The sequence below is a fragment of the Pan troglodytes genome, chromosome 3, assembly GCF_028858775.2.
Source record: "Pan troglodytes isolate AG18354 chromosome 3, NHGRI_mPanTro3-v2.0_pri, whole genome shotgun sequence".
Lineage (NCBI taxonomy): Eukaryota > Metazoa > Chordata > Mammalia > Primates > Hominidae > Pan > Pan troglodytes.
In genome coordinates, this window is record NC_072401.2 from 118,175,021 (window position 1) to 118,198,623 (window position 23,603).

Consider the following 23,603-nt stretch of genomic DNA (forward strand, 5'->3'; position numbering starts at 1 on the left):
GGGTTTTTATTTTTGAAATCTGAAAGTACGATTTATTAAAGCATCCAAAACAAAAAAAGTCAGTGACAAAGTTGAACAAACATGTGCAATACCTATACCCTGAAAACAACAGAACATTGCTGAGATGAATAAAAGAGTAAAATTCCTGGAAACAATTAGTATGACCATGAATTCAATGATGGGTTCTTTTCAATCAATGTATAAATTTAGTATTATCTTAATAAAAATTTTAGCACACTTTTTAATAATAATTGATAAGCTGTTTTAAAACATGTATATGGAAATAGAATGGCCTTGGAATAATCAAAACAAGTTTGAAAAAGAACAAAATTTGAGGACTCACACTATCTAATTTAAAGACTTATTAACCAAGACAGTGTTAATAGTAAGAGATTATTGAGTTTAGATTTTTCACATATAAAGTATTATTTTTTTAATTATGACAACTCGAAAAGAGAGGTTTATTATTTTCATTTTGAATAATGAAACTTGGAGTCAGAAATAAGAGCGGGTTGCTCAAAATTATACAGCTGGTTAGTAACAGACTCTGGGCTCAATTCTCAAATACTAGTCTTCAAGTTCTAGGTCAATTGCTCTCTTCAGGCTTCCCCTCTAACCTCCCAGTCCAGTTCCCAGGTTAAGTACAGATTTTTTTTTTCTGGTAAATTCTCTATGAAACAGATGAAGAAATACATGAGGAACTACTAGGGCAAATTTTCCCTAAGGTTCTCTAATGTAAACATAGCTTTTAAAAGGTTGAGACAGGATACCAGCAAATGAAGTTGAAGCATTTTCTTCTGCACATCATTAATCATGTGCAGACAGAGAAACTATTGTACTGTGAAAAACAGAAATTCTGCTTTAGCTTCTACTCACCAAACAAAACAAGCAGTTGCTTAGCCTATGATGATATTTCATTTTTAAAGTGAGTTAAGCCCTGTTTTACCAGCTGTAGACTCTGAGAATGAATATGGGTGTGAATGCTTCTCAATGAAAGAGGGGAAAGAACCCACAGGAAATGATAGGCTCCTTGGGAGTTTGAGAGTGCAGTTCAAATCTCCAGTGGACATTTGGGTTAAAAAAAAATTTAAGGCCAATTATAAACAAGAGAATAACAGTCTATGATAAGAAAATCCTTCGCTTGTTCTTTCTCTCTATGTATCCACAGTCAATGCTCCTGACAAGCACCTATTTATTTTAAAGATTCTCAGCAAACATATGTGGTCTATTATCCTTTTGCACAATATGGACTTTTTGGGCTCCCGAGAAATGTGTGTCTATTTAAAATTAGCTTTGAAAGTTCTTTTATTAGCTTCTTGTAGAAGGCCTAGCTCATTTCCTTTTTTTTTTTCCATTTGATAATTACTATCCCCCTGGTAATGTAGCTTCACAGGTTGATTGCAAAATCCCCCCACCATATAGGCTATTTTAAATATAAAGTGAAAGTTTTGACAGTTTGAGGATTTATTAATATATAATAATTCTGAAATAATTATATTCCGCATTAATGGTTAGAAAAGTCTAACCTTTTCTGTAGCATTAAATAACAGAAATATTGGGGAAATAGGAAAACATTAGATTTAAACACAAATAATTACTACCTGTAAATTACATTCTTAATATAAAAATTTTACCTTAATTTTGGCAAAAAATAATAACATTTGTAAAATCATTAAGCTTGCAAATATCAAATGATAAACCTAATTAATAATACTACTACAAATATTAAAAGAAATTAAACAATGTTTCTGAAAACATAAAATCTCACAGAAGGCCCCATTCTTTGATTGCTTTATTATCTGTCTTAAAATAATGTCTTTTATTGCTCTTTTCTAGGTTCAGCAGAATATGGTAATATACACTAGCTGGAATGTCTATTCCCAGTTTGCAATATTTTAAGATTACTGAGTACCTTTCCTTTTCTAATATAGAGAAAAAGATTATAGCATCAAAACGCAATTTGAAATACATTGAAAGACTTGCTGACATAGGAATGTATAACATTTTAATTAGTTTGCTTGGAAGCTAGAGATTTTTAGGTAAATGAATCCTAACATTTTTAATTTAGTAAAACACTTTTTATAAAGACATGTTAGCTTACTTGAATTAAGTGACCAAGTTATTAAGGAGGATTCAATGAATATAGGGCACATTCTTCCTAAAATCATTTTTCTTTAATAGTTGAAAGTTAAAATAAAGAATAAAATATAGTGGTATTTGAAAATTCCTATCACTTTGTAGATGTTCCATAATAGTCTCCAATAGGAGTTAACAAATACATGGTCCGTGAAATATATTGCATGGTAGTCAAATGAATAAAAAAGAATACGATTAAGCTAGTGCCTTTAAATTTTACAACAGTTTACAACTTTAAAAAGAAAATGTTATATACATTGGATTCAATCATTTAAACAAGGAGACAGAAGAAAATATTTTTTGCTTTTTATGGCCATAACAAGACATTCAGTCAATTCTTTCTACTTCATCCAGTTAGATTCCTGCTTGCGTTGGACTCCTTACCAAGCTTGAGATGGGGCAGAGACTAGATGTAGGGGTCAAGGGGCATCAGCTCCCTGGAGCAGTATCTCAGAAAGGAATAGGACCTCCGGTTGCCTCTCTTTTTATTACCTAACAGTATCTTCTTGGTACTGGTGTACACCTGAGGATTGGCATGGACATATAGGGAAGACAAGGTCTTGTAAATCTAGGCTGGTTAAAAATAAAACACTGAATGGGTCCCTAAGGAGTTTAAATGTTGCATGGAAAAGTCCTTTAAAAAGTTTTTCTTGGGTCTTAAAGCTGGTAAGAGGCTTATTTAAATTTTGAAAAGATTTACATGTATAGCAAATTTAAAAAAACTTTTAAATTAAAAATTTTCTAAATTAAATGCTTAAAAAATGAGAGGGGAGGGAAGACTCTTCCCTTATTTTGAACAAAGAGAATTCAGTTTCTTTTTTTTAATTTGTATTTACCTTTACAGAGTCTATATTTAGTAGGCATAAAATTCAGTCCCTTGGGAAAATTATATTATAATTTTAAACTTTATATAGAAGAATTATTACTATGACTTTCTGTATATATAAATATTTTCTGATCAAATATGCTATAATCAAATAAGCTAATAGAAAACCATTAAATATATTACTTGAACATTTAATAAATTATAATAATTATAGCAGCCTTATATTTATGTAAGATATACATTTAGCTAAGAAATATGTATTTTGTATATTACCTAGAAATATATACAGAAAACATTTTGTATAAAACAAAATATTAAGTTACATTATCTTTCTCTGAAAGAAAACCATCCATACTTCGGATTTACATGGATATTTTTAGTTACTTTTAAGTATGCATCAGGAAATCAGAACATTTAAATTGAAAATATGAATTAAGACTAACCTAGATAGACTTTCTGTAATGTCCATTCCTTTTTACTTGGAAAAAGTCAAGTTAAAGTTGCATATTTACTAGATATGTACACCAGTTTCTTAAAACTTTCAACCCATTTTTCTTTCTAACACAGCAGCAGTAACATATGTTAATATAGCCTTAGATTTTGATGTTAATAAATATGTGGCAAACATAGCACAGGCTGTGAACTATCTTCTATTGCTGATTTACGTTAATCAAGATAGGCAGTTATTTCCTGTCAAGGCTGAATTTGTTCTGATGTGTTTTAAGACGTACAGTTGGAAATGCTCTGAATTTTCATTAAAACTATTTTGCAAATTACTGTTTCTCTGGGATCATAAATAACAATGTCCAAACTGTGACATAAACATTAAATATTTTTCCTTCTGTTTTAAAGAACAAAACACAATTTTATATATTATACAATTGACCCATTTGAAGTATACAGTTTAATGAACTTGTAAAACTGTCCATAAACATGTAACCGCCAACAGTACAATTAAGATATAGACAAATTACACCACGCTAAAAAGCTTTCTCCTGCTTCTCTGCAGTTTATACTGCCCCCCCACCCCATACCTGCTGCCAGGAAAGACTAATCTGCTTGCCCTTTTATATAATTTGATATAAATGAAATCATATGTTCTTTTATAATTTACTACTTTCAGTTAACATAATGTCTCTAAGATTAATGTAGGTTGTTCTATGTATTTTGTTTCTCTTTATATCACCATGTGGTATCCTACAGTAAGTTTAAGTCATATTTATTTTTCCCATTCACTGGTAGATGTGCATATGTTTCTTGAACTTTTGGGTCATTATAAATAAAGCTGCTCTAAATATCCAAATACATATCTGTGTGAAGGCATATTTTCATTTCCCTTTGATAAACACCTATAAATGGAACTGCCAATTTGTATGATAAGCATATCTTTTGCTTTATATGATACATCTACACTACTTTCAAAAGTGACTAACATTTTGGAGACCCAACAACACTGTATGAGACTTTGATTTATACTCGCCAATGTTGAGTGTTTTAACTTTAACCATTTTAGCATATATATGTGTAGTTATATCTTGTCATTTTAATTTATATTTTCCTGTAGGCTAGTAGTGTTGTGCATCCTTTTATATAACAATGAGCATTTTTTAATGTAACAATTGACCATCCTATCGTATATCTTCCTTTTTATAGTGCTTATTCACAGATTTACTGATTTTTTAAACATTTATTTTAGGTTTCGAGGCACATGTGAAGGTTTGTTAAATAGATAACTTGTGTCAAATAGGTTAGTTGTACAGATTATTTCATCACACAGGTACTAAGCCTAGTACCCAATATTTATTTTTCTGCTCTTTTCCTTCCTTCCACTGTCCACCCTCAAGTAGACTCCAATGTCTGTTGTTCCCTTCTTTGTGTTCATTAATTGTCATTATTTAGCTCCCACTTTTTATAAGTGAGAACATGCGGTATTTGGTTTTCTGTTTTTGTGTTAGTTTGCTGAAGATAATGGCCTCCAGCTCCATCTATGTTCCCCCAAAAGGCATGGTCTCATTCTTTTTACGGCTGCATAGTATTCCATGGTGTATGTATACCACATTTTCTTCATTTAATCTGTCATTGATGAGCATTTAGGTTGATTCCATATCTTTGCTATTGTGACTGGCATTGCAGTGAACTTCCACATGCATGTGTCTTTATGGTAGAATGATTTCTATTCCTTTGGCTATAAACCCAGTAGTGGGATTGCTGGGTTGGAGGGTGGTTCTGCTTTTAGATCTCTAGGGAATCACCATATTGCTTTCCGCAATGGTTGAAATAATTTACTCTCCAACCAACAGTGTATGTGTTCCCTTTTCTCTGAAACCTTGCCAGCATCTGTTATTTTTTGACTTTTTAACAATAGTCATTTTGACTGGTGTGAGATGCTATCTCATTGTGTTTTTGATTTGCATTTCTCTATTTCCTAATTTTCAATTGGGTTGTCCTACTATTAATTTTGACTTATAAGAGTTCTTTCCATATTCTGAACAGTAAGCCATTGTGGGATTAGCAAAAATTTCTCTCAATTGCTTTTCTATGTCCTTAGCTATGTATTTAAAAAGCAAATATTTTTAATGTTGGTGAAGTATATTTTATCAATTTTTGTGTTTTTTATTTTGTGTATTGTTTAACAAATCTTAGCTAAATCCAATTTTCAAAGATTTTTTCTATGTTTTTACCTTTTTTATCGATTTCTGTATACGAAAGGAAAAGTTTAGAAGGTTTATAAAAACTCATTTTTATGTTAAGCTTTTTCTATTTTAGAAATGTTTAGAGAATTATAAAATATTTTAAGAAAAATTAGCTTAGGAAAATCAATGTGTTGATTAGATATGTTACCAATAATTCTAATGAAAAGTGACACTGTTTCTCTGTTATTTTTCTTAAAGATTTGACAATTACAAGATATATCATCTTGCTATATATATATATTGCAATTACAAGATGATGTATTATAGTATGCCTCTGCTTGGGGATTGCGTTAGTCAAAGAAAATTGATAAGAATATAATGATGTAGAAAGATTGATAATGATATAAATTACTTGAATTAATTTATAATAAAAATAACCTAAATAAGACTGTAGGGATTGATAAACACTATCTATAGATTAACTATTCTGAGCTCTTCTCCAAGAAATTTTCTATAGTGCTGTCATATTTTCTTAAAGGTTTCTTTAGAAATAAATTCTTATTTAAAGAAAATATCCATATAACTGTTTCACAACTATGATGTTATGTAAGGCAGTTGTCGCTGGGGATTTACTTGGTAGAGTTTTGGCCTAAATTTACTGTGATTTAGATCTTTTAAGAAATATTATCTTCAATTTTCTGTAAATGTATTTATATCTCTAAATAGATATGCCAGTGCCTCTCACAAAATAGCTTACAGGATATTTATATGCCATATTATTACATCAAAACCAATTGAAATCAGATATTTATTTTTAAAAGAGGGGCAACTGATCGCTATTAAGTTTTATAATACCTACATATTCCTTGTAATTTGAGAGGTGGTTTGGTATACAGGAAATTTAAAAATTAATTGTTTATGAATGTCTAACAATAAATGATGAAGGTAAGAGAACAAGGACATGAAGAATTTTCCATTTCTCTCTGATAAATGACAAATTAATATCAATATTTATAGTGTATTTTATTTTCCAAAGATGGTCATATATATCTTCTCACATGTTATTTTAAAAATGTGACTGATACTTCTTCACTCAGCAGGTGAAATCTATTCCCTTCTCTGGAATCTGAGTTGGTGATGCAATTGCTTCTCTCCATAGAAAATAGTGGAAAGTGAATTCCATGTGAGTTAAATGCTTGGCCTTAAAAATGTCATTTCCTACCTGTGTTTTACTCTCACAGGATACATGGCTATGAAAGACATTCATCATACTGTGAGCTAGCCTGAACCAGCCACTCTGGAGAGACCACTTGTCAAGGCACAATGGATACGAACTGAATCTCAACAACCAGCATCAACCATCAAAAGATACGCAAGTAAATGACCCTTCAAAAGAGGCCCTAGTCTTTGGGTCTCACAGTTGAGGCCATAGACATAATGGAGCAGGGACAAACTATCTCTGCAATGCCCCATCTGAAATCTTGACCACAGAATCCATGAGCATTATAGATGACTGTTTCATAAAACTAAATTTTACAGTAATTGGTTTTTCACCATTCTTGACACTTCACCATACAATTAATTTATGTGTATATATTAGTAAGCTTTGTCTCACTAAGTAGAATAAACCATTTAGGTCCATTTTAGTCAGAAAATTCTTCTAAACTGGTCTTAGCAGTAGAGACACCAGTAAGAAATAAGCTCTGTTTTCTTATATAAAAGGATTTATGGTTTAGAACCACCAAAAATTTGCCCATCTCTGAATCACATAAGCTGATAAATGGAACTATTAAAAATCTTAACCTTTGTCATATCTTGTGATGGTTCTGGTGGACACATCCTTTCTATTTCAGTTTTTTCTGACATTACCAACCTCCTCTAGTTTCGATTAGTGGAAATCAAGTGCAGTACAGTTGTACTTGATTACTTAGATCAAGATAATTCCATCTTAGAAAAAGACTCTGTCTTATATTTCATAGGGCACTTATGCCACCAAGGACTGGATGTTTTGCCTAATAAATGAAGACTGCTTCCAACCAGATAAGGACATAGCAGAGCACACTCCTCCACTATCAGTCCTCACCAGAGGACTCCTTGGCCATAAAAAGTACAGGACTTCACCATCTCAAGACAGCTGTCTTAACAGACACTGTCTTGCTGTCACTCGTGATAAGTACCCAACATCTGCCACCAAAGACTCTGTCCACATCAAACACTCTGCCTTGTAAGACTGATAGACTACCCGGGCCAGACAAAGATATTCTTTTTGTCTACATTGCTCTCCCTGGACTGGTTTGCTAACCCTTTTCCCATTCCTTTTCTCTTGATGTTAAATGTTAATTTGTCGTGGAATGTTTAATCTACAACATTTATATATTGATCAACTATACTATTGTGTGTGTTTTGCAATATTGACTGACTTGTGGAGTGGCTTGAGCTCGTGTATCCATAGCTCTGACTACTGAGTGAATGGGAAGTACTAAAGAGAATTTCTTCCTTGGAAACTCCATGTAGCTTGTGGCTTTTGTAATTGAAACAGCATCAGCACAAGTCTGACCTTGTAGAAAGACACAAACATGCATGGACCTAGAGAATAGTCACAGTTCAGGACCCTGAAATCATGACCTTCCTGGGAGAGAATGCCTGCCTTTGGAAAGTAAATTTTCCATAACCAGAGAGAAAGAAGAAGGAAATGGGTAGTTGATACTGCTTTCTTACCTCCGTGGGTAATCTTACTTTTCTTAATGTATTTTGGGTGGGAAAGTGAAGATATGCACAAACTACTTTACCATGTATCTTGCACAAAGAGCATAGTGGAAAGAGCATAGTGGAATTTTTAAGGTAGAGATAAGTAATCTTTCTCTTTCATGTTACAGCTATGTGATTTAGGGCAACTTATTTGACATTTTGAAAGTTACTTTACATATTTGTGCAATGAGGTCAGTAGACTTATTTATAGAGGTGCTATTGAGTAATAAATGATATTGTAAATGTAAAATGTTTAGCACGATACCAAACCAGACTCAATATAAAACAGAAGAATGAAATAGTTGCAGATGATAATCTAAGATGCACTCCTTCCCTCTTCCCTTTGCATGTTTCTCTTTCCCTAGTAGGTCTTATCTAGTCTCATGTCTCCAAGAATTATCTATATGTCAAATTTATCTGCACCTCAGAATTACCAGGCAAAAATAAGAAAATAAAATGGAAACAAAGATGATACAATCTTAGCTGAATAGGGAAATAGGTGAAGAGGAAAAGAAATATGGACATAAAAATTATAGGGTCTTTATCATCTGGAGAATGGGGTTTGGAAAAGCAGGTTTCTGCACGTGAAAAATATATCATTTTAAATTACGAAGCAGGAGTTTCAAAAGGCACAATTAGTTTGTTTGGAAAAGAGAAATGTCATCTTAGGGTAGGAAAAGGAAACAAATCACTGTAAGTATAAAATTGAAGTGGAAATATTCTTTGGTAAGGGAGAATAGTGGTGGAGTGAAATGGCAGTTTGAAGCCTGGTAGATTTAATACTGGTGATCTCCTGGAAGCTGATAAACAGTTTAAACTCACAGTGCTCAGCTAAGCCTTGAAGCATTGGATGATACTCTAGTGTGGGGTTAAAGTTTCTTTCCACTTGGCTTACATGGCTGAGAACCAATATCAGTAAGCAGAAACCAGGATCTGGCCATAGAACTTTGTGAACTGGCACAGTGCATTTATGAGGTAGCATACGGAAGCATTGTTGTAAGCCTTGTGCAGATGACTGGCCAAGTAGGGTGATCTTACTTGAGGAGAATCTATAGATTATAGTAATTTAGCACAGTAGTTTAACCTGATTATATACTTGTTTTATCAGGAGTAAAGACTTTTTTTGTATCACTTGACTTCTAGTAAAACAGATGTAATTTCTAAAGCACAACAGAGAAATATGGCAGATTGTCACATACTTTTATTTCTTGCAATCTTAGGTTGATATAAAATTTAAAATGTAGGTAACATAAAAATGATTTTTAAGTTTTTCTTAATAAATTTTACAAACTATAGTTTCTGTGTAACTATATTTCATACTTCATTTTTCATTTCTACAATCTTTCTGACACTCCTTTTTCTGTTAATCGTTGTGTATAATAAAAGAAAAAACATTTTCCTTTTCCAGTGAATGTTGACATTTTTCTTCTTATTAAAATCAGCTTGAAATTCTCTCATTCTAATTGTATACACAACTTGCATTCTAATTAATTTTCTTTTAGTTTTCATAGCCAACGTTTGTGTAATTTTTCATTATTCTCAGAAAAATTTCTACTTTTTGTGTGTTTGTTTTTCCTATAGAGCAGTAACTTTTCAGTTCTTGCTATACATTGGAAGATCTGGTGTGCTTAGATACCACCCACAGGTATTCTAATTTATTTAGACTTTTTAAAGCCTCATTACGTGGTTTTAGTGGTTTTAATGTTCACAGAAGGATGAAAATAAATGAATTAGAGTATTTTCATTTTGAGAAATGCTATGGGCCCCTAAGTGGTTTTAATATGGCTGTAAGGTACAGATAGGGATGGGAATAATGATATTAGAATATTTACATTAGAATATTCAATTAGAGATTAGAAATTACCATGATTTACTACTCCTTCTTTCACTACACTTTTCATACAAACAAAAAGTCTTACACTGGGATTTATTCAGCACTATTCCAAAGTTCCACTGTATAGGTTATGAAGACACCAGCATCTGCTAATGCTTGTCTAGGGCACAGCATTTACTATATAAGCCATTTAGCAACAGCACATTAGAACTTTACATGATCTCTTTTTTTTCTGTGTTAGTTTTCCATGTATTTTGAGTGATGAATCACAAGGTGATTCTTTATGATACACTGATCATTAAATACAGGTTCTTTTCTCAATAAAAGGTAGTGGGAACAAATTGAATCTCATATGGCTGGGCACCTGGTAGGAGCCTGCTGAAAATCTTGTCTGTTTTTGTTTATATGAAGTTATTGAAATGGCCTTTGTGTATAAACAGTCACAGATGGCCACATTCATTCAGTTTTAAACACTTGCAAAGGTTGCTACAAAAATCTTAGGTACAACTTGATTTATTCCTGGATTGCTTTCATGCCACCTGCTGACTGACAACATTAATAGAGTTTTTCCTTAAAATGTGTTTCAGAATAATTAAATTTGTTTACTATCCCTAGCAAAGGTAGTGCTGGAAAGGCAAATGCTGTTTCTTTTGATGGTTTGTTTATAAAAGTTACAATGCCTGTTCTTTCATTCCAGGTTATAATTTCTGTTTGTTCAATTATTGCTTCTTTTCTCCCTTTAGTGATTATTTGCTTAGATTACTTATTTATTCAACATTTCACTATACATATAGAGCCATGGAAGGTGCTATGAAACATTTTTCTGATAGCTCAGAGACATCCAATCTGTTTTGCCAGTAGGATATTTGTAGATTCCACCTCTACTCTCCCAGACTGGCAAACTGCCAGTGGTAGATACATTTATTAAAGAAAATGGCTGCTGTGTTTATGGAAGCCTAATATGCACTGAGTTGATGTCAACATACTAACTTCTCAGTTAGTTACTGAAATATATAACTCATACCCAAAAAAGTTAATGTGAATGAAAGAGCAAACAATTTTTAATAAGATAAATCTAAAGTAGAATCCTGTCACTAGGTTTAAAATGCTGAATGACAGTTGATGAGGGATTAATTTTTCCTAAACCGAAACAGTAGAGTTGTTTTGGGGATTAGATCAGACAGCTTATTAAAGTTTTTCAGTAAGGGGCTCAAAAATCTCAGATGATGGTAATAGCATCAGTTATTATTATTGGTATTAACTATTAGAGTATAATCTACTTACCTTTGAATGTTTCTCGCTGAAATATAAATCGTGTCCTCTATCTAGGTGAGCTGAACTGATTATTTGTTTTGTTTTCTCTCTCCCTGTAGACTTAGAGTACAGCTGTTCAACATTATAGCTACTTTATTTTCAGATTTTGACTCTGGAAGAGAGAAGGGCAAGTGTTGTTTCATATCTATTACTATTAAACATTTCAACTACATTTACACCTTTGATCCAAATCCTATCCCTCTATGGTTTCAAAATATATCCATAAATTTGCTTTTTAACTCACATACAAATTACAAAGATGACTTCTGTCTCTATTTTCCCTTTTTGAGTAAAGAGGTGCCAACAAGTTCTTAACTTTCACTGTTACTAGGACTTCTGAAAACTATAAAAACTGGAATAGATATGGCAACCACAGGAGATTGATCCTGAAAAGAATCCATAAGTAGGATAATTTTATCATGAGAACGTATACTATTAGTTTTTATCTTTCACTTAATTCATTTTAAGAAAATGCTAAATATCGAAATCTGTTTAACCACAATTCACATATCAGTTGTGCCTTGAACTAAAAATGTGTGTTTCATGAAAATGTGACTAATTTATTTCCAACTCAAATAATTGCATGAGTGCTTTTCCTTGAGACAACTATAAAACTTATTATATGATACAGTCTCAAATAAGATTTGTCAAGAACTGTATATGGTCTTAAATTTTTATCCTCTTCTCAAACTAAAATATTAGGATACTACAGTTGTAATGGTAATAGAACTCACATGACTCATGGATCAGAGATAGGGAATAGCTTTTTTTTACTAACAGTAACAATAGTTGCTAGAGTGTCCACATATGTACTGGCACCCCAATCTCCAATTCACACAGAGTGAAGAGATGCAGATAATACCAGCACATGCACTGGGGTCTGTTACAGAAAAATAATCTCGAGAATAGGGAATCTGAATTTTTATAATGAGAGCTAAGTTTCCCTGACCTTTGCTTTAGTGAGAGACATTACTCTTTATAAACTACACAGTAAACAAACCTTCCCTTTTTTTCAGAGGAAGACACAATCTCTTCCAAGGCTGTTTGTCAGAAAACAATTAGTGCCTTTTATGGTAATAGATGCAGAAATGTGAGACATTTGGAGAATTGTCTCTCAACAATGTTTGCTGCTAGTTTCCATACCACTCTTGGCTTCTTGTGATTTTTTCCATAAGTATATAACTTGGTTAGCCTCACCGATGAATCTGATCAATGGTGGTTGGACAAAATATGTCTAGTTTGTCTTCCATAATATTTAATTAAAATTACTATCAACAGGACTCTAATAAGCAGAATAGGGCCAATGTGTATTATTGACCTCAACCACACAGGCAGGTGCCTGGACCCAGCCAACTTAGCAAGTCTTATAAACCATCAGGATGCACCTTAGAAATCCAAGTATCTTTCTCCTTAAGTTTGGTTCGGCCTTTTCACTTGGAATGTGGCATTAACATAGGTACAACATGATATATTCAGCATTGCACTGGCCCATTCTTAGCTTCCATGGAGGAATTTTAGGGCAATTCCATTATTTGTAACAACACTGGCCAGTTCAACAATATTAGAGTTGAGGCTTGCCTGAAGTTACATCATTAATCACTCCAACTAAAGTAAGAACCAAATTTTGCAACAGCTTTTCTAATTGTTTGACTATCAACATAGGGAATGCTTTTCACATATTCTGCATAAATAGTTGGTTATTTCTCCAGAAAATTCCCTGGTTAGCTAAGGATAACTTCAATTTGAAAACACCTCTACAGTCATCAGAGTGCTACACATAGATCCCTGTACATCTACTGGTGATATTTTATTAAACTCTTTAAGGTCTTTTATGACAGCCCTAAAATGCAAGTCGTCATGTTTTCATGAGAAAGGTCCATTAAGACTCAGCATCCACACAAGAAGTGCAATATTTTTGGAGAACACAGTGATCCTGGAGACAAAATGTGCTTTGCAATTGTTGTGAACCCCTCACCTAAAAAAGATCCGTAACAGTTGGGGTTATGGGTTGGTAGTACGTTCAACTTGCCTCCTCATGTGTTGGTCTGCATGTAACAGACCACACTGCATATGGTGTCTTAGGCTCGCCAGAGATTTCAAATAATTGAGCTCAGTCCTTATTTTTAGAGGAAGTTGTTTAGGGATGGGGTGATGGCAAGTCCAAGAGTCAGTTCAATTTAAGATTTTTATGATAGTTTTGGAGAGCTCGCCAGGGCTTTTTCCTTCTTGAAGAAGGCTCCTGGGTCTATTGTGAAAGGGATCATTAATGCTCATCTCTCCCTTTGTGCTTTCTGGTGTCTAGGTTGTTCATACCTAAAGTGCTGGAGTTTCCCACTCTCACTGCCATTAATCAGCATGTGTCATTCCAATAATTGCAACTCTACTGTCATTCTAATAATTACTTTACTGTTGTAATTGTTGGAATGACACATGATGATTACTGGCAATGATTAATTCTCATGATCCCTATTTGCACCAAAACTTTGTGGCAGGAAGGGTCAGGTGCAAGTGGAACAAGAATATTATTATAAATCTTATAGAGACCCACTATATTCCCCATGCAGACCCACCTGAGCAAAAAAAAAAAAATCATTATGCCAAGGGATGTTCAGGAAAGAATATAGGAATTCCAAAGAGGCTTATGGAATCCCTCACTACTTGTGTCCTGATCATTACCCAGGAATGGTACAGAAAGGATAATTCTTTTCTGGGGACAAATACATTCAGTGACTAATCTCCCTTTCTAGGGAGTTTGGAGCAGGAGGGGTTAAAGGAGATATGTCATTGATGATTTAAGTCAATTTTTAGAAAGTTGTTTTGATGTTCAATAATATCAGATTACAGTGAAGGATGGACAGTATGGACAGGACATTGAAGGTACATTGAATACATTGACTATTAGTCCATTTTTGAGTGGCTTTTGCAACAAAGTATGTTGTCTATTGTCTGGAAAGCCAAACACATAAAACAAATTAGCTTTAGGGGCCACAATAATGAAGCTGCGGTCAGTTGTCTGTACTAGAATAGCAAAAATATAACCCCCAAATTGTCAACAAGAGTGAGACACGTCAATGGAGGTTGAAGGTCTGATGTAGTCAAACTGCTGGGAGCAAGCAGGGAGTGGGGAGAGGGCATGCCTATGCCATATGGTCTCTCTAATGTTGAGAAAAATGATTCAAATTTTGACAGGAATAACGAGTCTGACATGCAGTAGCAGTCTCTGCATCAGAATCATAAAGTCTTCATACTATGTGCCTAGCTTTTTGATTGGTAGATGTGTTGTTACTGTCTGATATGATCACGGTTCTAGAAAGCACTAGTGGCAATCTAGTTCTCACATCAAAGAATTGCCCTTATCCTGGGCATCTACATTAGTAACTCAAATGTAGAAGCCATGATTTGTTCTACAGTCCACAGCCCAATTCAACCGGCCAGTTTTTAGTTTTCCAAGTAGCAGCCCAAAGAGCTAAGTCATTGGCAAGAGTACAATAGGCAATAAAAATATAACAAGTTGATCAAGGAGAATATTGGTAATACTTATGGAAATAAGCTTGATTTTTGCCTACTTACACTAATGAACATGTCAATTTTTCAGTTCTGCATTGCTACCTCTGAAGCTGAATAGCCGCAAGGGCTCTGTGGACATTTTCAGTTTCCAGGTTAGCTGAAGTATCAGAAAGCCAGGACCAGCTATATAGGGAATCCTTTACGAACTGAAGCATCAATGAGCCTGCAGTGTTGCTTTAGACAGCAGAGTGGGGATAAGATTTATTTTGGAAAGATAAATACCAATTTTTAAATCTAAAGCCAAGGTAGTGTGGAGGGCATGTCAGCTGTGTTCTTAAATGAACTATTTCGTTTTGACAAGTCAGGAACTTGGGCACTTCCAAACTTGTTGTTGAGTCTGAGTTGACCCACCTCAAAATGGGGACATCATGTGGGAGAATCACATAGTCTTCAAGGGTGAGGTTTTAAGTTTTGATGAGTTCAGTAGAAATTTGCTTTTCAAGAGGACTCCCTGGTAGTTCTGTGAGAAAGATTATGACTACAGCACCTTCCAGAGGCTTTTTTGGGTAGAACTTCCTTCCTTTCCCAGAGACTCCAACATCAAGCCATAAATCACAGAGTCTCCTAAATTAAAAAACCACTAACCTTATGCAGACCTAACAGTTTTAGCACTTCTCTATATGCAGCTCTTTCCAACTGAGTGAATTATCTCAGACACTTATAGGACACACATGTTCAAGTATATAACAAATCTACTCCAACTGTATATCAAGTTGTAGAATCTACAACAACAGTATATTGAATTAGTTCATTGAATTGGCCTTACCTATAAGGTCTTGTTAACATCCCTTTACCATTGTGAAACTTATTCAAATCTAGTCATCAGAAAAAAAAGACCCTTAAGACACTAATAACAATAATATTTCAAACAATGTATATTTGTTTATACCTAGCTTTAGAAAATTATATTAGAAAATTTATTTGAAAAATACAATTGTCTGTTGGGTGTAGTAGCTCATGCCTGTAATCCCAGCACTTTGGGAGGCCGAGGTGGGTGGATTACTTGAGGTCAGGAGTTCGAGACCAACCTGGCCAACATGGTGAGACCTGTCTCTACTAAAAATACAAAAATTAGCCAGTCGTGGTGGTGCATGCCTCTAATCCCAGCTACTTGGGAGGCTGAGGCAGGAGAATAACTTGAACCCGGGAGGTGGAGGTTGCAGTCAGCCGAGATCATGCCATTGCACTCCAGACTGGGTGACAGACTAAGATTCCATCTCAAAAAAAAAAAAAAAAAGATAATGATCACATTTTATGTAAAATATATACATTGTCTAAACATAGGCAAATCTTAAAAATAGATTTAAAAATCTAGGATACTAATATATTTTTCCAATTGCTATTTTTTAAAAAAATACACTGTCAAATATAAGGGAGCATTGAAAAAGTTAAAAGAATCTGTATACATGCTTTGCACAATTAAAAAGAATTTATAATATATTAAATCTACAAATAAATTGTTGAAATTTTATTAGTTTCTTTTGCTCCCTATTTTTTCACCAGATTAGTTTTCTTTCTTACTCTTATGTGAAAAATAGTGGCTAATACACTATAAGACTAAAGGAAACTTTTGACATCTAAGTTAGAATTGTAAGGGTAGACAGGAAAAAAAGTAAAGACAATTAATTATTTTCTCAAATATAAAAGATTATATAAATTTTGTCATAGGTCTTTCTTATTCTTTGGATATTCACTTCAAACACTTCATAAGAAATTTTTATGTTACTTGGTTATTTGTTCTTTTCTTTAATCCTTATCATTTGCTACAACATGAGGTGTAAAAATAATCCTCAGATTCTTATATTTAATATACGAGATCCTATACACAGACTTTTAAACCCAAAAATTAAATACTGATTTATAGTATGTGGTAAAATGTGAACTTATTGTTATTAAATACAAGCAAATCATTGGTAATCCCTCAGAAAATATAATTTTAAGAAATATGATCTGACCTTACGATGTGATATTTATATTTTTGCAATAAAATATATTTGCAATGTAATTTTAGTTTAAAATTTGATTTAGAATATTTAAATATATGCTCTGAGATTAGCCAGCACTGCAATGCATAAATTAGTACAAAGAACCTACCTCTATACAAAATTTATATTCAGAACAAGAGTCTATTTGAGTTCCTGTTATTCTTTGCCAAAAAAATAAAGACCCCAAACTCAACAGCTTAAAACAATTTATTATAACCTTTCATGATCCTGAGAATTGACAGCTTCAGCTAGCGGTTTTGGCCTCAAGTTTTTCGTATGGTTGCAGCAGAAGGCATTGAGGCTTCAGTCATTTAAATGCCAGCCAGGGTAGATTTTCAAGTTGTCTCACTCACCTAGACATCACTGACAGTTTATTTTTGCTAAATAACCGCTAGGAATTCAGCTGTTTTAAAGAGGATTACCTACACGTGCCTTCTTCATACGGCTTGAGTTTCCATAGGTTGGCAGCTACGTTTTGAAAGGAAACACCTTAAGGAGGTAAATCTTGAGAGTGAACATTCCAAGGGGCTTGGGTAGAAACTACAAAGTTGAATAGGACCTATTCTCAGACATTCAAGAATATCACTGTTTCCATTTATACAGGCCCAGAAAATCACTAAAGATAGCCAATATCCAAGAGCAATTAATGTCCATACAATAAATAAAATTAAATAAGTAAATAAATTTATAGATTTATTAAAATATTGAAATTGATAATTTAGGTGACAGAAATTTGGTCTTTAAAATCATAACAGATAAATTAATCACACTGTAGATTCACTTTCATTCCTTTTAACATTAGTAGATAGAAATATCAGACTGTAATCTGATTATTTATTACATTATTTTAAATATATCTATCAAAAATGACCCATAGAGATGACATGAGAGAGAATAGCAGAGCAAGAACTATCAAATATTCTATCCTCCAAAAAGAAATGTGAATGAGGATACTGGCCAAAAAAATAGTCAAAATCAACTTTTTCAGAATTCTGGAAATTAAATGCTTGCAACAATCTGTTGAGCATTTATTCAAGGAAAACAACTGAATTTTGTTAAGAACTGTGCATTTAACAGTATTTTAAATTGCTTTCTTCCCATCCTCTTCTCTACAGCTATGGGTTTTGTATGAAAACCAACAGAACTTCAAATGTAGTAAAAACTAGCAACCTAAAAACCATGGCAAGTGACAGAATGGGGTTGGACCTCCTCCAAATCCCCATTATCAAATAATATCATTATTTGACCTGTGTGGCTGTTCCTCAGGAAAACATCAGTTACAAGTCTTGTCTTTATTTTACCTCACGCAGAGACTATCCAGTAAGAGAAGCTTTTTCCCCAGGAATATTTGCTGCTGACAATCAGTGACAGGTGTTTAACATCATAGCTGCCTGAGGCAGCGATAACAGTTGTGGAAAACAAACTAACAGCAACAACAACACAACAAACCTGGAAAGAAAAAAATGGAAAATGATAAGAGCAACTGAAAAGCTTAGACATAGTCTTGGGACTCCATAAATCCAATTGTAGTTGAAGGATTTTGCGTATGCCCATAATTGTGTGCATGCGCAGGAAAAAGTAGAGAAGTTCCTTACCAACCTCACCTCTGGGTGTGTAAGCAAGAAGTGAAGGTTATAGAAGTGTTGCAAACTTCCTGCCTAAACACTGGTCATGTGCCTCAACATACACACAGAAACCATAATAAAAGGATAGGAGACATACAGAAATACTTAAAAGATATAGTGGGTTCTGTTTGAGGCCACCACAATAAAGCAAATACAGCAATAAATCAAGTCACACAAATTCTCAAGCTTCTTAGTTCATAAAAAAAGTTAAGTTTACACTCTACTGTAGTTTATTAAGTGTGCAATGGTGTTATGTCTAAAAATGAACATACCTTAATTAATAAGTGATGTATTGCTGAAAAATGCTAATGATGATCTGAGCCTTCGGTGAGTTATAATTCTTTTGTTGGTGAAAGGTCTTGCTTTAATGTTTATGGCTGGTGACTAGATTAGGGTAGTAGTTGCTAACAGTTGGGGTGGCTGTGGCAATTTCTTAAAATAAGACAACATCAAAGTTTGCCATAGCCAGTGATTTTTCTTTCACAAAATATTTCTCTGAAGCTTGTGACGTTGTGAGATAGCATTTTACCTACAGTAGAACTTTTGAGAGGATTGACTCCAATCCTCTCAAAACCTACTGCTGCTGCTTTATCGACTAAGTTCATAAAATATTCAAAATCCTTTGTTGTCATTTCAACATTGTTCACAGCATCATCTCCGCAAATAAACTATATTTCAAGAAACTACTTTCTTTTCTCATTCATAAGAAGCAACTCTTCATCTGTTGCAATTTTTCATAAGATTATAGCAATGCACTCACATATTTAGGCTCCTCTTCTTGTCTTATGTATCTTGCCGTTGCCACCATATCTGTAGTTGTTTTTCCACTGGAGTCTTTAACCTTTTACATCAACCATGAAAGCTAAAATTCTTCCAAACTCCTGTTAATGTTGATATTTGGCCTCTTCACATAAATCATGAATGTTCTTAATTGCCTCTAGAATGGTGAATTCTTTCCAGAAGGTTTTCAACTTACTTTGCTCAGACCCACCAGAGGAATCTCTGGCAGCTACAGACTTATGAAATGTGTTTATTAAATCGTAAGACTTCAAAGGCAAAATTACTCTTTGATTCAGGGGCTACAGTGCGAATGTTGCATTAGCAGGAATAAAAACATCATTAGTCTCCTTATACATCTCCATCAGAGCTCTTGGGTGAACAGGTACATTGTTCATAAGAAATAATATTTTGAAAACAATAATTTTTCTGAATGTTGTCTCAACAGTGGGTTTTAAATATTAAGTAAATCATGCTGTAAACCGATATGCTGTCATTCAGGCTTTGTTGCTCCTTTTATAGAGCACAGACTAAGTAGATTTAGCATAATTCTTAAGAGACCTAGGATTTCCAAAATGGTAAATGAGCACTGGCTCCAACTTAAAGTCAGCAGGTGCATTATTCTCTAATAAAATAGTCAGCCTGTACTTTGGAACTTTGAAGCCAGGCATTGGCTTCTCTTCTTTAGGTATGAAAGTTCTACATGGCATCTTCTTCCCGACTGTTTTATCTATAATGAAAATCTGTTGTTTGGGAGGCCGAGGTGGGCACACCATGAGGTCAGGAGATTGAGACCATCCTGGCCAACATGGTGAAACCCCGTCTCTACTAAAATACAAAAAATTAGCTGGGCGTGGTGGTGCGCCTGTAGTCCCAGCTACTAGGTAGGCTGAGGCAGGGGAATAGGGGAATCGCTTGAACCTGGGAGGCGGAGGTTGCAGTGATTTGAGATCCCACCACTGTACTCCAGCCTGGCAACAGAGCAAGACTCCGTCTCAAATAATAATAATAATAAATAAAAAAAGAAAATGTGTTATTTAGTATAGCCACGTTCATCAATGATCTCACCTAGTGATCTCACCTGTGATCATCACTGATCACAGACCACTTAAAAAATAGAGTAGTAATTAAAAAGTTAGAAATATTGTGAAAATTAGCAAAATGCCACATAGAGACATGAAGTTAGCATATGCTTTTGGGAAAATGGCACTGATACACTTGCTTGACTCAAATTTGCTATAAACCTTTAATTTTTAAAAACACAATATCTGCAAAATGCAATAAAGTGAAGTGAAATAAAATCAGGTATGATTATATTAGTTCCAGTTTTTTAAAGATATCTTGATCCATCATTAGCTGGTTACTAAGCTACTTGATGGAGTCTTCAGTGGCCGCAAAGGACAGAAACCACAGACATAAAAAGACAGTTGAGAAAAATTACTAACCAAAATATTGGCAAATGACAGTAATAATCATCTACAAAACCAGATTCTGGTGACATAAAGAGAATCCTATTTCCTGAGATGCCACACTATATTATTTATAATGTCCATTTTTAACAACAAAATATAAAACATACAAAGTAACAAGTAAGTATGGATAATACGCAGTAACAAAAACAATCAATAGAAATAGTTTCCAAAGAAGCCCAGTGGATTGATTTGCTGGACAATGATTTTATTTAGATAATAATTTTAATATTCTAAATATTTTCAAAGAAGGAAAGAAAACAATAGTATAAAACAATTAAGCTTAGTCTAAACAAGTAAAGGAAAGTATGAGAAGTATGTCTGCCCAAATATAAAATATTAATAAAGAGATATAAATTATTAAAAATCTGAATGGAAAGTTTTTATTTGAAAAGTATAAAAATAGAAATAGAGAATATTAGAGATTTTGATAGCAGATTTGAGCTGGTAGAAGAATCAATCCGTAAATTTGAAGAGAGATTAATTAAAATAATCCAGTTTATAAAGCAAACAAAATTATAGGAAATGAAGAGATCTCAGAAACCTGTGCTCACCCGCAAGTATACCAATAAACATATAACAGGAGTCCTAGGAGTGGAGATTAAGTGGTGGAAAAATTACTTGAAGAAATAATGGCTGAAAACCTTCAATCTTTAATTAAAAACATTGATCTACACATCTAAGAAGCTCGGTGGACTACAAGAAAAATAAAGTCAAAGGGATCTGCAAGCAGACATATCAAAACTGTTGAAAGCCAAAGACAGCTAGAATCTTTAAAGCAGTAAGTGGTGAGTCAACACTCCATTTACAAAAAAATCTTCAATAAATTTAACAATTTATGTTTCACTGGAAATTTTAATGTTCAGAAAGCAGAGATATCTCATATTCAAAATGCTGCAAGGTGAGATTGTCAACCTGAAATTCTATCACCAGCAAAACTAACATTGAAAAAATCAAGGAGAAATTTCCAGATAAGCAAAAATTGAGAGAATTTATGGCTGGAGGACCAGGTCTACAAAAAAAAAAAAAAAAATACTAAAGGGAATCTTTCTGGATGAAAGGAAAGGTCAACAGATACTAACTCAACTGCACATAAATAAATATTACCAGTAAGATTAGTAACATGTGTAAATACACAAGAGGTTTTAAATATTTTGTTTTAATTTTGTCTATTATCTATTTTAAAAGACAACCACAGCAAACAGTAATTTTAAACCTGTATCAATAAGCAAACAACATAATAATGATATAATTTGTGTATCAATAATAGCACAAAGTTGAGGTGAGGATAGAGCATATCTTTGTAAATTATAAAGGTGGAAAATCTAGATTATTATAAATTAATATGAAAATTATAATCCCCAAATCAACCATTTAAAACTAAATAAAATAATATACAGTAAAATAAAAAAAGATATTTTGAAGATATATAAAAATTTATAAAAAAGAATATCATAAAAAAGAGGTACACAAAAGTGAGACAAATAGAAAACCATTTGCTAAATTACAGAAATAACTTCAAACTTTCCAGTAATTATATTTAATATCAATTAATTAGACATCTCATTAACAAGGCACAGATTAATAGAATGGATTTAAAAATTTGATCCAAATATATGCTGTCTTCAAAATATTCACTTTACATTCAAAGACACAAGTTTGTGAAAAGTCAATGGATAAATAATATAAAATGGATGAATTCTGTTGAAATAGAAATATATGTATGCACACCGTAAACAAAAGAAAACTGGAGTAAATACACCAGTGTTAGATAAGACATTAGTAAACATTAGTAAAACATTAGTAAAAAATTATAACTAGAAACAAAATAATCATTTTATAATGCTAAAAGTGTTAATACGTTAAGAACCATTAAAAATTAGGCCAGGCGCAGTGGTTCACACCTGTAATTCCAGCACTTTGAGAGGCCAATGCAGGTGGATAACCTGACATGAGGAGTTCGAGACCAGCCTGACCAACATGGTGAAATCCCGTTTCTAATAAAAAATATAAAAATTAGCTGGGCGTGGTGGCAGGTGCCTGTAATCCCAGCTACTTGGGAGGCTGAGGCAGGAGAATCGCTTGAACCCAGGAGGTGGAGGTTGCAGTGAGCCGAGATCACGCCATTACACTCCAGCCTGGGTGACAGAGTGAGAATCCATCCCCCCAAAAAAGCCTTAAAAATAAAAATACATGCATGTACCAACAGAGTTTCATAATGCATAAAACAAAAGTGAACAGAGGGCAAAAATAGATAATACAAAAATAATAGTTGAAAAATTCAATGTCCTACTTCCCATAATCATTATAACAAGTCCAAAGAGCAATAATGAAATGGAGTACTTGAACAACAGTATAAACCAGTGAGGCCTAACAGGCAACTATAGAACACTTCACCCATAATAGCAAAATATACATTCTTCTCAAGTATGCCAAAAATATTCTCCAGAAAAGAACATATGCTAGGCCATAAACAAACCTTAATAAATATAAAAGCTTTGAAATTATGTAAAGTATGTTCTTCAACTATAGTAGAAATAAATCATTAAACAATAACAGAAACAAATTTAGAAAATTAAAAATATCAAAAAATTTTCAAAAATCCCCCCCTAAATAACTAATACTTCAAAAATAAATCACAAGATCGTTTAAGTAATATTTAGAGACAAATGACAATGAAACACAACAT

General features: G+C 33.4%; 1 long non-coding RNA gene across 1 annotated transcript in view; it reads right to left on the minus strand.

Annotated features, from left to right (window-relative positions):
* Positions 1-5,386: 5,386 nt before the first annotated feature.
* LOC104006173 (uncharacterized) overlaps positions 5,387-23,603 on the minus strand; it is a 43,712-nt gene continuing 25,495 nt past the window's right edge. Inside the window, exon 4 of the long non-coding RNA XR_008547598.2 lies at positions 5,387-11,603. This is a non-coding gene — a long non-coding RNA (uncharacterized LOC104006173). The remainder of the gene's footprint in view (positions 11,604-23,603) is intronic.